Raw genomic sequence first — 13,429 nt, 5'->3', positions numbered from 1 at the left:
GCCGCCGTGCGCCGCGCGCCGAGGTGGCCGTCGGTTGGTACCCGTGCGCCGCGGCCGCGTCGTCGTCCGGTTGGCCCGCCTGCGGCCGCGGTCGTCGTGGCGCGGCGTGGCGGCGACGTAGTGGGGACCGCGTCCACCACGTCACACTCTCACACACACGCTCGCACACACTCACACCAGCGCAGCGACCGCGGGCATCGGCTGATGCAGCGACCCAGCGGGGCGCGGCGTGGCGGCTGCAGTACACTACAGTGGGGCGGGGGCGCCCGCGGGCTGTGGCCTGTGGCGTGATCTCGTCCGCCTCGCCACGGGTGCCGGCCGGGCGGGCCGGGCGGCGGACTGGCAGGCGGTGGTGCCAGGGTCCCAACCTCTTGTTTTCCGCCGCCTCGCCCCGCCGCGCCCCGATCGGTCCAGCCAATAATCCGGCTGCGCATTTGGGATGACGGCGACGGCGGCCCCCTCGGGATGCCCGCGGAATGCGACTCGTGGCGCAGATAGTGTTTTTGTTGGCGCGCCCGCCGCCCCTTGCGAAGTGGAGCCGATAAATACCGGAGTGGCTCCTTGTCTTGTTGTTGTTGCGCCTTGATTGCGGCGCTCGGTGAGACCGTGAGACACCCCGTCGGACTTGCGCTCCTTATCCTCCTCTGGCGTGCGTCGCCAATTGGGTCAGCGCGGCCCGGCCTGCGTCATCCGTGCGCCATTAGCGCTTGCTGTTCCGGTGAACGAGTGGCCAGTGGCTGCCAGCGGCCCGACCGCCTCTCTGGGTTCAATGCTGCGGCGCGGCGGCGCGTCCACTGAAAGTCCGAGGCCGTTCCTCGCCTCCTCGGACTTTGAACCGCGCGGTTCCGCACGGCTGTAGGTATTGTTGGGCTCCTACGTTGCCCGCTGTGCACAGTGATCGAGACGCAAATGTTTATATACAGAATTTACATTTATTGTACTATGATACAAGTGACTATGATACAAGTGACTATGGTACAGAAACTGAGCGCGGCGCGGGAGTCGCGGTGGTCGCGGCGCGGCGGGGGAGCCAGCCGGCGTTCCGACGTGTGAACGGGCTGGAGGGCTGACGACGAGTGTGCCCTTGCCCTGGGGCTGCACGGGCTCGAGGGGGGCCTCGGGACGGAGAGGCCCTGCACGTGCAGGCGCAGAAAAAGGGCGTTGTTTTCGAACGGCGGCCGGCGCGCTATTTAATAGCTCCAAGAATCGGCCGCCGTTCGGTGCTAAAACTAAGGACTAAAACTATGGAACTATAAACACAATAAACACATTTACAGCCTCGAAACCGAGGGGCGACCCTGGACGGCGGCGACAAAATCACGCCTACACTGCTGGGAAAGTCGTCCAGGGCCGCCACAGGCCCCCCCCACGGAGAAAGGGAAGCCGGAGTGAACGGAGGCTAGGGAAAGCCCGCTTGAAAAATGTCTGTGAAGCGGACACGGCGGCCCGACCGCGTCGTGGGGGCGGTGACGGCGTCGTCGCCGGTGGAGCTGGACCCAGGCTCGGCAGCAGCGGGGCGCTGCTGCGCCGGCAGGGCGTCGTCCGGCGGCGGACCCGGGGCGTCCCGGGCGGGGCGCGGAAGGGGACCAGCGGCAGCAAGGGCCGCGGGTGGCGGGGCGGCGACGGCAGGGCTCGTAAAAGGGCCCGAGGAGAGACCCTCGGGAGCGGGGGCGGCTGCTTCAGGCGGGCCAGCAGGAGCGGGGCCCGAACCAGGGACTGCGGCGTCGGGGCTCGAACCGGAGACTGCGACGGCCGGGCTCGAACCAGGGACTGCGGCGTCGGGGCTCGAACCGGAGGCGGGCGGGGCGGCGTCGGCCTGCACGTAGGCCGGCTTCACCCGGTCGATGGACACACGGACCCCTTTGCCGCGCACCCGCAAAGTGAGTGTTTTGTCGTCGCGGGCGAGCACTTCGTAGGGGCCAGTGTACGGGGGCTGGAGGCTGCGGCGCACCAGGTCAGTCCGCAGGAAGACGAAGGGCGCCGTAGCGAGGTCCTTGAACACGAAGGTGCCAGGCTGGCAGTGCCGCGAGACGGGCACGGGCCGGACACGGGCTGCATGGAGACGGAGGCGGTCCAGCAACGTGGACAAATCAAGGAGGACGGGCGGAAGAGCCTCAGGCCACGGCGCGTCGGCGTGGCTGTGAGGGCGGGTGACAGCGGACGGCGCAGGCGTTCTGCAGGACCGTCGCGGGCCGGTGGGACACTCGCGGGAGAGGTCGAGGGAGTAGCGGTAGCCCAGAGACATCGGCGATGGGGCCCATGGTGGCGACGTGGACAGGTGCGAAGTAAGAAGCGGCCCGTCGATGTCCATGTGGACAGGCGGGGCGGGAAACGAACAGAGTCACCTTGGCGCGTATGAAGAGCAGGCGCTCGTGGACCCAGGTGCGGCAGTTGCGCTGCACTGAGGGCCAGACAAAGCGGTCGAGGACGAGGCGGACGGAGGCGCGGGCGTCGGGGTGACTGAGGTTGTGCCGTGTGTCGAGAAGCGGCGGAGCGAGCAGCACCGGGACGTGGGGCCGGGGGCGCGTGCCGGGGCCCACGTCGGACATGGCGATGGCGGTCGTGTCAGAGCCGGGCGCGGGCACGGCGAACAGGCTCAGGAACGATGACGAGGTGTCCGCCAGCAGAGTCTGAAGCTCGGCGTCGGCGGCCTGGGCGGCGGCCAGGTCCTCGTGTGACGGCAGGGGCGCCGCGGCGACGTCCCGAACGGGGCACCAGGAGAGCGGGCGACGGCCCGGGCGGCGGGGTCAGCGGCGCCGGCGTTGGCGAAGACATGTCAGATGCACTCAGTCACTAAAGCACAAGCGCACTGGCACGGAGAGTCACTATCACTGGACACAGTTCACGATCACGTCGGGGTCACCACTTTGTAGGTATTGTTGGGCTCCTACGTTGCCCGCTGTGCACAGTGATCGAGACGCAAATGTTTATATACAGAATTTACATTTATTGTACTATGATACAAGTGACTATGATACAAGTGACTATGGTACAGAAACTGAGCGCGGCGCGGGAGTCGCGGTGGTCGCGGCGCGGCGCGGGAGCCAGCCGGCGTTCCGACGTGTGAACGGGCTGGAGGGCTGACGACGAGTGTGCCCTTGCCCTGGGGCTGCACGGGCTCGACGGGGGCCTCGGGACGGAGAGGCCCTGCACGTGCAGGCGCAGAACAAGGGCGGTTGTTTTCGAACGGCGGCCGGCGCGCTATTTAATAGCTCCAAGAATCGGCCGCCGTTCGGTGCTAAAACTAAGGACTAAAAACTATGGAACTATAAACACAATAAACACATTTACAGCCTCGAAACCGAGGGGGCGACCCTGGACGGCGGCGACAAAATCACGCCTACACTGCTGGGAAAGTCGTCCAGGGCCGCCACACGGCCACTACGCCCGCCAGATAATCGGCCGCCCATTCAACGGCGAGTCCTGGGGGCACACTGGCCAGACCCAGACTCTGACTCGACGCGCAGCACCGCGCGAGCCTGGGCCATTTTAACCCGGGCGCCGCCGTGGCCACTGCCCCCTGGCGGCCGCGTGTGTACGCGCGTCTCTGTGTGTGTGTGTACGCGCGTCGGCGCGCGCGCTTTTGTGTGTGTGTGTGTGTGTTTGTGTGTTTGTGTGTGTGTGTGAGCACGCTTGTACAGCAGGCTGTCTGCTCCAAACCAATTTATGACAGTTCTCGCTTGGACTTGTTCTTAACGGTTGCCTCCTCTTTCTTTTCAGGTGAGTGTCCCGACCCCACGTTGCCAAATCTCCCCAGTTTGGTACAGACACACACTTCGGCGGGTGAGTGTCCTGGTCGAGGTTACTTACGCCCGGTTCACCGTCGCACAGTGCGCCAGAGGACCGGCGGGGGCGGCCAAAACTGTAGACGCGTTTTGAGCTCCAGAGTCGCTACACAGGACTCGAACCTAGCGTGTGACCCCACCAATGGATTCCTCGTTCAGAGAGCAAATCCATTGGTGGGGTCACACGCTCGGTTCCAGTCCCATTTAGCGACTCTGGAGCTCAAAACGCGTCTGAGATTGACCACCTCCACCGGTCTTCTGACCCACTGTGGGTGGTCGGCTCACCGTGAGTTCACCGTCGGTTCACCGCGAGTTCACCGCGAGTTCACCGCGAGTTCACCATCGGTTCACCGTGGAGGGCGGACGCAGCGAGGACGCCGTGGAGGGCCTCGGCGGCGGGGCGGCCTTCGGCGTCGTCCCTCGGTCCCCATTTCCGGTCCCTTTACCTCATTACCCAATGTGGTACATCCGCTCCCTTGGGGCCCTGCGGGCCCCGCCGGCCAGGCTGCTTGGGCCCTTCAAGGGCCGCAGGGAATTCTGCTCGGCGAGGCGGGGCGCGCTGCTTTCCATGCTGCTTTCCTTCGCCTTCCCTCGTTTTCCTTCGCTTTCCCTCTACTAGACTCGCATTTTCCGGTTGCCATGGCGACGCGGTCGTCGAGACGGATTGCCCCGCCGTGCCCCTCCTCGCTAACCCCCCAGCAAGCTGATTCCGAGAGTCGGTTTCATCGCTGTCTCTCTCGCACCCATACCGGGCGCCCCATGAGTGCGAGAGAGACAGAACGACGAAAACGACTCTCGGAATCAGCCTGCAGGCTGAACCCGAGCGGGAGGGATCTGTCTCTCTCGCGCTCGTGGGGCTTATCTCTGTAGGTGCGAGAGAGACAGGTGGACTGAACCGCGTTTCGCTCACCGCAGAAAAGCAGCGGCCAGCGCCGAATCATTCTCGTTATCCGCTTTTAATAAACGCGTTCCGGTTTCCCCTGCTTTGTTTTCTTTCATTTTCCTCGTTCTTTTCCCCTTCGCGGTCGAGTGGCGCCGCGAATCAGGCGGCAAGCCCGAGCTGGCGGCAAGCCGTCGGCAAGCCCCAGCTGGCAGGCAGCAAGCACACTACTGAGAGTCGTTTTCGTCGCTCTGTCTCTCTCGCACCTATACGGCACGCCTCATGAGTGCGAGAGAGACAGAGCGACGGAGACGCTCTCGGAATCGGTCTGCAGGGGGGAGGGGGGCACGCCACCGGAAGTAACGCGGCGGGCGAAATGAATCGACGAATGTGCGAACGGCGGCGAATGGCGGCAGCCTAGCCGTGTGATTGGGAAGCAAATGCGGTTAGTCCGTCTCTCTCGCACGCCCTGCCGGGCGCGTCACCTCCCTGCGAGTGCGAGAGAGACGGAGCGACGCAAACCGGCCGCGGGCGATGAAGGACGTTCCCGAATCCGCAGCTGAGCCGGAACAATTCGCGACGGCGGCAACGCGGCGTGGCGCGCGCCTTCCTCTGCTCCGGCCGCGTCTTTTCTTATTTCTCTTCATTTTCTTTTTCCAGTTTCAAAACTTCCGTTCCCGTTCCCCCGTTTTACTTTTCCCGGCGCCCGTAAAAAGAAAGGCCTTCCTTATCACGTTGTTGCAAAACCCCGAGGCCTCGGAGAAGAAGAAGCGGCCGCACACCGCCGTATTTCTGAGAGTTACTGTACGACTCTGGCTGGACTACTCTCCGTTTGTCCGAAAGCGTGTTTTCAAAACGCGGCGTTGTTGTTTTGCTTGTCAGTGGTCAGTGGGAGCGACCGACGCGAGGGGCACTGGCCGTGGCGCACGCGTAGCTTTCCGCGGTCGTGATAGGTGTGAGGTGTGGAGTTTGCCGTCACTGACGTACGTGTGTGTGTTGTGTATGTGTGTGTGTGTGTGTGTGTGTGTGTGTGTGTGTGTGTGTGTGTGTGAGTGAGCTGCGCGCGCGCTCGCGATATGACGGGGGGCTGTTGTGTGGAGTGCTCGCTGGCAGCAGCGCTGGCAGGTGATGGCGGGGGAGTACACTGTGCAGCACGCGACTCGCGTTATTCCCTCGTTAAGATTTCCCCCCGCATGTACACTGGCGGCGAGAGGGGGCCAGGGCCAGGGGGGTGCGCTGTACTCCCGAGAGCGCTGCTGGAGGGCCCGTGTGTCTGAGAGCGCTCTGCGCCGAGTGCTCCAGCCTCCTCCATCCTGTCCGAGTACATGGCGCGGCGGCAGCGCCTGCCTGCAGACTGATTCCGAGAGTCGTTTGCGTCGCTGTCTCTCTCGCATCCACGCGGGACGCCTCACGAGTGCGCGAGAGAGGCAGAGCGACGAGAACGACTCCCGGAATCAGTCTGCAGGCGTGATCCCTCACCTCGGTGCCGAGCCCGTCGGCCGCCCCCGTCATGCCCTCCATCTTCGTCACGGCGAGCGCGTGTGCTGCCGGGGGCGGAGGCGGCGGCAGTGGTGTTGTTGTTCCGGCCCAATTTTTTGGCGCGGCGGCGCTGACGACGCCACACTGTATGGCGGTGTAGTTGAACGGCGCTGCACCGTCTGGCGGTCTGGCACTGCCTGGGCACTGCGGCGCCGTATCTTACATTTATGGCACCGTGGCACCGCGCGCGCTCCACTTAGACGTAGGCAGCCCGCCGCACATGTCGCCACCCGCACTGTTGTTGTGGCTGCTGCTGTTGTTGTTGGCGACAAGTCTCGGACTCTGCTGGATGCTGCAGGGAGGTCGCCCCGCAGCGGCGGCAGCAACATCGACGTGTTCCTGGTGGTGGTCGTGTCGTCGTCGTCATCGTTCTCATCGCCGTCCTCGTCGCCGTCCTCATCGCCGTCCTCATCGTCGTCCTCATCGCCGTCCTCATCGTCGTCCTCGTCGCCGTCCTCATCGCCGTCCTCGTCGCCTTCCTCGTCGTGCTCCTTGTCGTGGTCCTTGTCGTCGTCCTCATCGTCTTGCTCATCGTCTTCCTCGTCTTCGTCGTCGTCGTCTTTCCTCGTCGTCGTCGTCTTCCTCGTCGTCGCCCTCACCCTCGTCGACGTTGTGGTGTGCGGGGGCGACGGAACACGGCCGCTGCAGGGACAGAGTGGACCCCTTCGGGAATAAGTAATTCCCCCATTAAGGCTCTCGGGGACTTCGGAAAGCCAAAGCCTGCCCGTGCCCGTCGGGGATCGAAACTCGGCGCGTACAAGAGTTTGGAGTATCCGCCGACCACACCGGGGTCCATGCGGTCCAAGCTCTTCAGCCCAGCCCGAGCTTCAGCCCCCTTCCCCCCAACACCCTGACCCCCGGACGGTTAGCGCCGTCCCGCAGGCCGAAGTCATGTCCGTCGCTCCGTCTCTCTCGCACCCATGGGACGTCCCGTATAGGTGCGACAGAGACAGAGCGACGACTCGGAATCGCCCTGCCGGCCGGCAAATTGCGATGCCCCCTAATCCCGGCGCCCGGGATGTATTGCTTGACCGCCGCCCTTTTGTGCGGGGGAGGAGAGAGAGAGAGAGAGAGAGAGAGAGAGAGAGAGAGAGAGAGAGAGGGGGGGGGAGTCCTTCCAGCCGTAAAGGGGTTGCCGCCGCCCCGCTTGCTGCAGGTACACCCCCGCGGAACGCCCCCACGGCCCCGGCGGCGCGATCCGGTTTAAGGGTTGTTGCTAGTGTGTAAAACGAGGAAGGGAAGGAAAAGGGGGGGGGGGGGGTCGCCGTGGGCGTATACGTACGTACTCGACGGTGCTCACCGCACAAAAGGTGGAGGGCATCAAAATTGCATGGGTCAGCGAATGCCTGATGCGGGGGCTGGCGGGGCGGGGGTTGCTGGGGTTGTGTGGGCTGGCTGAGCGGGCTGCGGGGGAGCTGCGGGGGTGTGGGGTGGGGGCTGCTCGAGGGGCTGCGGGGGCCCCGCTGGCCGCGATGACTCGGCCCTCGAGGAGACAGGTGAGCTGCAGACTGATTCCGAGAGTCGTTTTCATCGCTCTGTCTCTCTCGCACTCGTGGGGCGTCCCGAATAGGTGCGAGAGAGACAGAGCGACTCTCGGAATCAGTCCGCAGGCGGCCTCCTCGTGCCCGGGCCGGTCGATAGCGTAGTGGCTGGACGACAACAAGGTAGGACGACGTTTGACAAATCGTCCGGGACGTCGCCGCCCACGCCGGACAGGGACAGGGCGGCGAGGGTGGGCAGCGGGCCGTCCGTGGTGGATTTCGCCGAGTTGGCGCTCTATCGCCGCTCGGACGCCCTCGACGGCGCCGTCGTGTTGGCGTAAAAGCAACCCCCTTCCCCTTCTCCGTCCCTCTCCCCCTCCCCCCCTCCCCCTCTCCGGGCTCTACGCTGGTAATTCTTATTTCCTCGGTTGTTAATTACTCCGGGTGCTGGCTCGGCTCCGCTAACAGCGCCCTCTGTCTCCGCGCTAATAATTCAATATGTTTGGTGGACCCTCCCCCTCCCCCTTTCTCTCTGTCTCTCCGGGGTCCCCCTGGGGCTTGGGGGGCGGCGTGCGGGGGCGTTGGGAGCGGCGGCAGGTGGCCGTAAGAAGGGTCCGCCAAGACCCAAGTCAGTGCGAAGTCGCCCCCTTCCCCGTTCCCCGTTCCCCGGCCACGCGGCCACGCGGCACCACGCGACCGCCAAGTTTCAACTGGAGGGCTCCCGGGGGGTGTGGGGTGCACCCAGGGGGGCTCCGACAGGTCAAGGGTCCCCCAGGGTGTGGACGGCCGCCCGGCGGCAGAGGGTGCCGCGCGCACCACGAGGCGACGGCCAAGACAACGCGCTGCTTCACCACGAAGCGGGTTTCTCGCGTTGGTTTTTTCTCGACGTGGCGCACACGCACTTCCAGGAGGTCCTCCGGGGACTTGGGACCCCCGCCGCCGCGCGCCCCGCGAGGGTTCCGCGCGACCGTCGCTCGCGGCTGCGAGGCTTCGAGGCCCCCTCCAGCGCCGCCGGCACTTGGCGTGTCTTTATGGCGGCGTGGTCGTAGTGGCGGGGCGCTGGCGCGGCGGGGCGGGGCGGGGCGGGGCGGGGCGGGGCGGGCGGGCGGGGCGGGGCGGGGCGGGGCGGGGCGGGGCGGGGCGGGCGGGGCGGCGGGCGCGGCGGGGCGCGACGGCGGGCAGGCGCCGCTAATGCCATATTCGCGACTGCGGGCTGCGGCCGCGGCGGGGGTTGCATGCGTCCGAGGGCGGCACGGCGGCACCCCCTTGATGGGGCGGGGGGTGGAAATTACCGGTGTAGGCTCGAGGCGGCGCGGCGGCCGCGGCCAAGCCCAGCCAAGCCCCTCGTTGTTACGAAAGTAGAATTGAGTGCTCCTTTCTCGATGTGTCCGCTCCGCGCTCCGCACCCCCCGCCGCCCCCTCGGCGACCCGGCAGACACTTACTTGGTCTCTAAGTTAGCTGTGACAGCCGCCGTGCTGGGCCGCCCCGCCTCGCCTCGCAACAAAGTGACCGCCTAGCCTTCGCTGCGCCTTCGCCTTCCTCCCTCGCGGTAAAGTTTCGGTTTGCGCGGAGTAAATACTGGTCCCGGCGAGGCTCGGCGGCGCAGCGCGCAGCGTCGCGGCCTCGGGTTGGGCGCCGTCGTCGGCGAGGTGGTGCACAGTGGGCCAGAAGAGCGGTAGGCGGCTGAAACTCTGGACGCGTTTTGAGCTCCAGAGCCGCTAAACAGGACTCGATCTGAGCGTGTGACCCCACCAATGGATTCCTCGTTCGAAGAGCAATCCATTGGAGAGGTCACACGTTCGGTTCGAGTCCCATTTAGCGCCTCTGGAGCTCAAAACGCGTCTGGAGTTTCGGCCGCCTCCACCGGTCTTCTGGCCAACCGTGTGGCGGCGGCGGTGGTGGTGGCTGAAAGGGCTCCGGGTGCCGCAAGTTTCCGCGCGGCAAGTGGATCAGCCCGGCGCACTTTGTGTCCTCCAGGAGGCGTCCAGGAAATCCAGGCGGCCGCGAGGGGCAAGGGCGCAGCGTGGGGCGACAGGACGGGGCTTAGCGGAATAACATATCGTCGCCGCCCCCTCCTTCATCAGGGGCCGCACCGCGCAGAGCACCCTCCACTGCCAAAAACGAGGAGAGAAAAAAAACGAAAATCGGAAAAACGAGAGAGATAAAGGGATTCGCCTGGAAAGGGGTGAGAAGGGTCCACAGCGGGGAAGGTAAGCAAAGCGACCAAAGCAAAACGCGCACGTGAGAAAAAGGGAACGCCAGGGGAGCGGGCGGGGCTCGAACCCGCGTCGTCATGGTGCAAGTCGTCGTCCCGCCCCCTCCAGCTTTGTAACAACCCCTTCACCTGGAGGAGGAGGATCGCTGTCGGGGTGCTGGCTCGCTGTCTTCCGCACGACTGGAGGCGCGGCCCGGCCGCCCCCTGCAGCGAGGGGCTGATGCAGTGCCCCAGCAGGCTGATTCCGAGAGTCGTTTTCGTCGCTCTGTCTCTCTCGCACTCATGGGGCGTCCCTTATAGGTGCGGGAGAGACAGAGCGACGAAAACGACTCTCGGAATCAGTCTGCAGGCTCCAGGGCGGAGCTCGCCGTCGGACCCTTCCCTTATTTTCCGCCCGAGGGAGTCGGCGTCGCCCTGGAGGGCCGGAGGCCCCGGAGGGGGCTTAGCAGTTGGCGCGTCGCAACAGTCGCCTCATTCCGAAGGACGGTCGCTCTGTCTCTCTCGCACTCATGGGGCGTCCCGTCAGGGTGCGAGAGAGACAGAGCGACGGAGTGCCCTTTCCGGCTGCACGTGCCCGCCGATGGGCCCAGGGCGGCCCTGCCCAGGGGGTCGCACGCGGCGCAGCGCGGCGCGGAGGCGGAACGAGCGGCTTGTACTCGGTACTCGTTCCCGGCTCTCTTGAAGGCGGCCAACTGTGCGCACCGGGGGAGCCGGAAAAGCGAGGGAGCGTTGGCGACACGCGAGTCGGATTCAGCAGTGTCGCGCCGTCTCTCTCGCACTCGCTGAGCGGCGGAGGGTTCGGAATCACTCCGCGCTGCTCGCGGCTCGCGTTGCCGCCGTGCGTGAGTCACGCGGATTTCCCTGCCCCCCTCCGAAGCGTCTCCGTCTCTCTCGCACTCCTGGGGCGCCGCCGCGTCGCGCAGCGGGTGCGAGAGAGACGGAGCGACGGGAGCGCCTCGGCAGTGGCGTGGCGGCTCCCCCCGTCCCGTCAGGCGGCGTTTCGCTAACTCGACTCGACTGCGCGACGCGGATTTCGTATTCGGCCCCCTCAAACATGCCACTTTCTTCTTTCACTCGCGCTTTGGTAAAAAATGAAGCATGGCGCAGCGGGCCGCGTGACAGGGGAAGGGATGGGGAGGGAAGGCCCAGGGGGAATCTATCGCGACGTGGCCGCGCGTGGATGTTGCGATCCCGGTGGCCACTGCGGCCACCATGAGTGGCTGTGTCTCTCTCTCTCTCTCTCTCTCTCTCTCTCTCTCTCTCTCTCTCTCCTCTCTCTCTCTCTCTCTCTCTCTCTCTCTCTCTCTCTCTCTCTCTCTCTCTCTCTCTCTCTCTCTCTCTCTCTCTCTCTCCTCTCTCGCAGCGCCCAAAGTGGCTTATACGTCCCGACCACCTGAAATGCCACTCCGCACGCAAAAACTCGGAATTATACTTTTTTTTTCATTCTGAGAAATGCATACAGTAACGGCCCCACCCCGCCGCGCGGGCCCCTCTCGCCGCCTGTGTAAATTATGTGGAGATTTGACGCGAGGGTTCAGGGGGTTCCCCCTTTTTTTGTGCGCTCGCGTGGGAATGGAGCAATATTTCTATCTTTTGCTCGCAATCGCCGTTGTTTTTTCCTTCCTTCTTTTTCAATTTTTTTGAAGTTTTTTTTTTAATGTGTGAAAATGTCTTTGACACAACGACTCCTTTATCGCGCCCCTCTTTTTAAACCTTGCGAAAATAATCGACGGCCGATGATGTGGCGTAACAGATAAGGCGTATCTGCCACCGGTAGTCCGTATATTTAGCATCACTCTCGAAATTAGGTCGACGCGGTGGAGTCGCTTAGCGTCCGTTGCACAGTGAGTGTGCCAGAAGACCGGTGGAGGCGACCAATATTCCGGACGCGTTTTGAGCTCCAGAGTCGCTAACTGGGACTCGAAGCGAGCGTGTGACCCCACCAATGGATTCCTCGTCCGGAGACCAATCCTTTGGTGGGGTCACACGTTCGGTTCGAGTCCTTTTCAGCGACTCTGGAACTCAAAACGCGTCCGGGTCCGGATTTTGGCCGCCTCCACCAGTCTTCTGACCCTGCGCGTCGCCGAGTGCCCTGCCCCTGCACTGCAGCAGGCTGATTCCGAACTGCGTACAGTGCTCCATCGCTCTGTCTCTCTCGCACCCTCACGGACACCGCGAGTGCGAGAGAGACGGAGACTGCCGGTTTTCCGGACGTGCGTCCGCCGGGCGCGGGGGCCTCGGCGGGGCCGCGGGGCCGCGGGGGCGTCGACGAGAAGCTCGCCCGCGGCGTCGGAGGGAAAATCTCTCCGGCCACGAATAGCAAATCAGTGGAAAGCTTTTACCGAAATTGCCCCCGTATCGGGGCGGGGGCACCGGGGGCGGAAAAAAATCAGCCTACGGAGTTTGGGCGCGCTCCTGGTGGCGGTGGCGGTCCACGCGTGGGGAGGACGAAACCGGCGATGTCGCTGCAGTATCGACCAGTGTATCGGAAAGGGGCCGTCCACCGTCCGGCCGGCCGGCCAGGTGATGTTTTGTTTCGTTTTGCTCCGTTGTTTGGGTGTGTTTTCGTCCGGTTTGTTTTGGTTTCGCTAAAAAATGGTGGGGTGGATCTTTGCGGGGCTGTCGCTGGGGCGGCAGGCCGGGAGAGCCTGCTGTGGCACATTTTGTCGCCGGCTTCGGACAGGCCGGCACTGTACTACACTGTATATACAAGCCGAGAGGTGGCTGGGCTTTGGCCCCGCCTTGGGTGGGGCTTCTTCGGCCTACTGCCCTCGCCGGCCACGCCACGCCCCGCCACGCCCCGGCCTCCTCGATCCAACCAACCCGCCTCGCCACTCGCCACCTGCCCGGCCGCCCCGCTGCCCTGTTTTCGCCCCGTTTCGCCGCCAATGGGCTTTCTTTGACCCTTTTGAATGCGTAGGTGGGTCCGCGAGGGGCTGGAATTGAACGGCAAGTCGTCTAGGCATTGCTGCTGGGCCTGGCTGGCCCGTCCCGTGGGCAAGCTTTGTTTTCCCTGTTTGTCCCCTGAATTCCTCGTGTCCCCCGCGTGCCGCTGAATGCTGAATGTTTCATGGCGCCGGACCAGCAGACTGACTCCGAGAGTCGTTTTCGTCGCTCTGTCTCTCTCGCACTCATGTGTCGTCCCGTCGAGGTGCGAGGGAGACAGAGCGACGAAAACGACTCTCGGAATCAGTCTGCTGGACAGCAAAGTCCACATGCACGCGCCGCCTGCATCGAGGGGTCTGGAAGGCTCCCGTTATTGTCGGACCTTTCAAGGGAACGTGGATGAAAGGACGCAGGGACTCCCTGGAGGGTCCTGGAGGGTTCTGGAGGGTCCTGGAAGGCCCTGCAGGCTGATTCCGAACAGCGAAAGCTTCTCTCTCCTGCACTCATAGGGCGTTATGTGAGTGTGAGAGGGACAGCGACGGACAAGCTCCTCTTGGAAACGCAGTCTATGCCGGAGGGTCCCGCACGGTCGCGCGTGCGTCGCGACGGTCTTGACGTGGCCGGCGAGGCTCCACGTGCGCA

General features: G+C 64.5%; 1 protein-coding gene across 1 annotated transcript in view; it reads left to right on the top strand.

Moving 5' to 3' along the window:
- The window catches only part of LOC117650100 (centaurin-gamma-1A-like), a 96,182-nt gene that overhangs the window by 57,077 nt on the left and 25,676 nt on the right, over positions 1–13,429 (top strand). The window lies entirely within an intron of this gene.

Source organism: Thrips palmi, unplaced genomic scaffold (assembly GCF_012932325.1).
Source record: "Thrips palmi isolate BJ-2018 unplaced genomic scaffold, TpBJ-2018v1 HiC_scaffold_4, whole genome shotgun sequence".
Taxonomy (NCBI): Eukaryota; Metazoa; Arthropoda; class Insecta; order Thysanoptera; family Thripidae; genus Thrips; species Thrips palmi.
The sequence above is the reverse complement of the archived record's forward strand: the minus strand, read 5'-3'. Positions and strand labels throughout refer to the sequence as shown.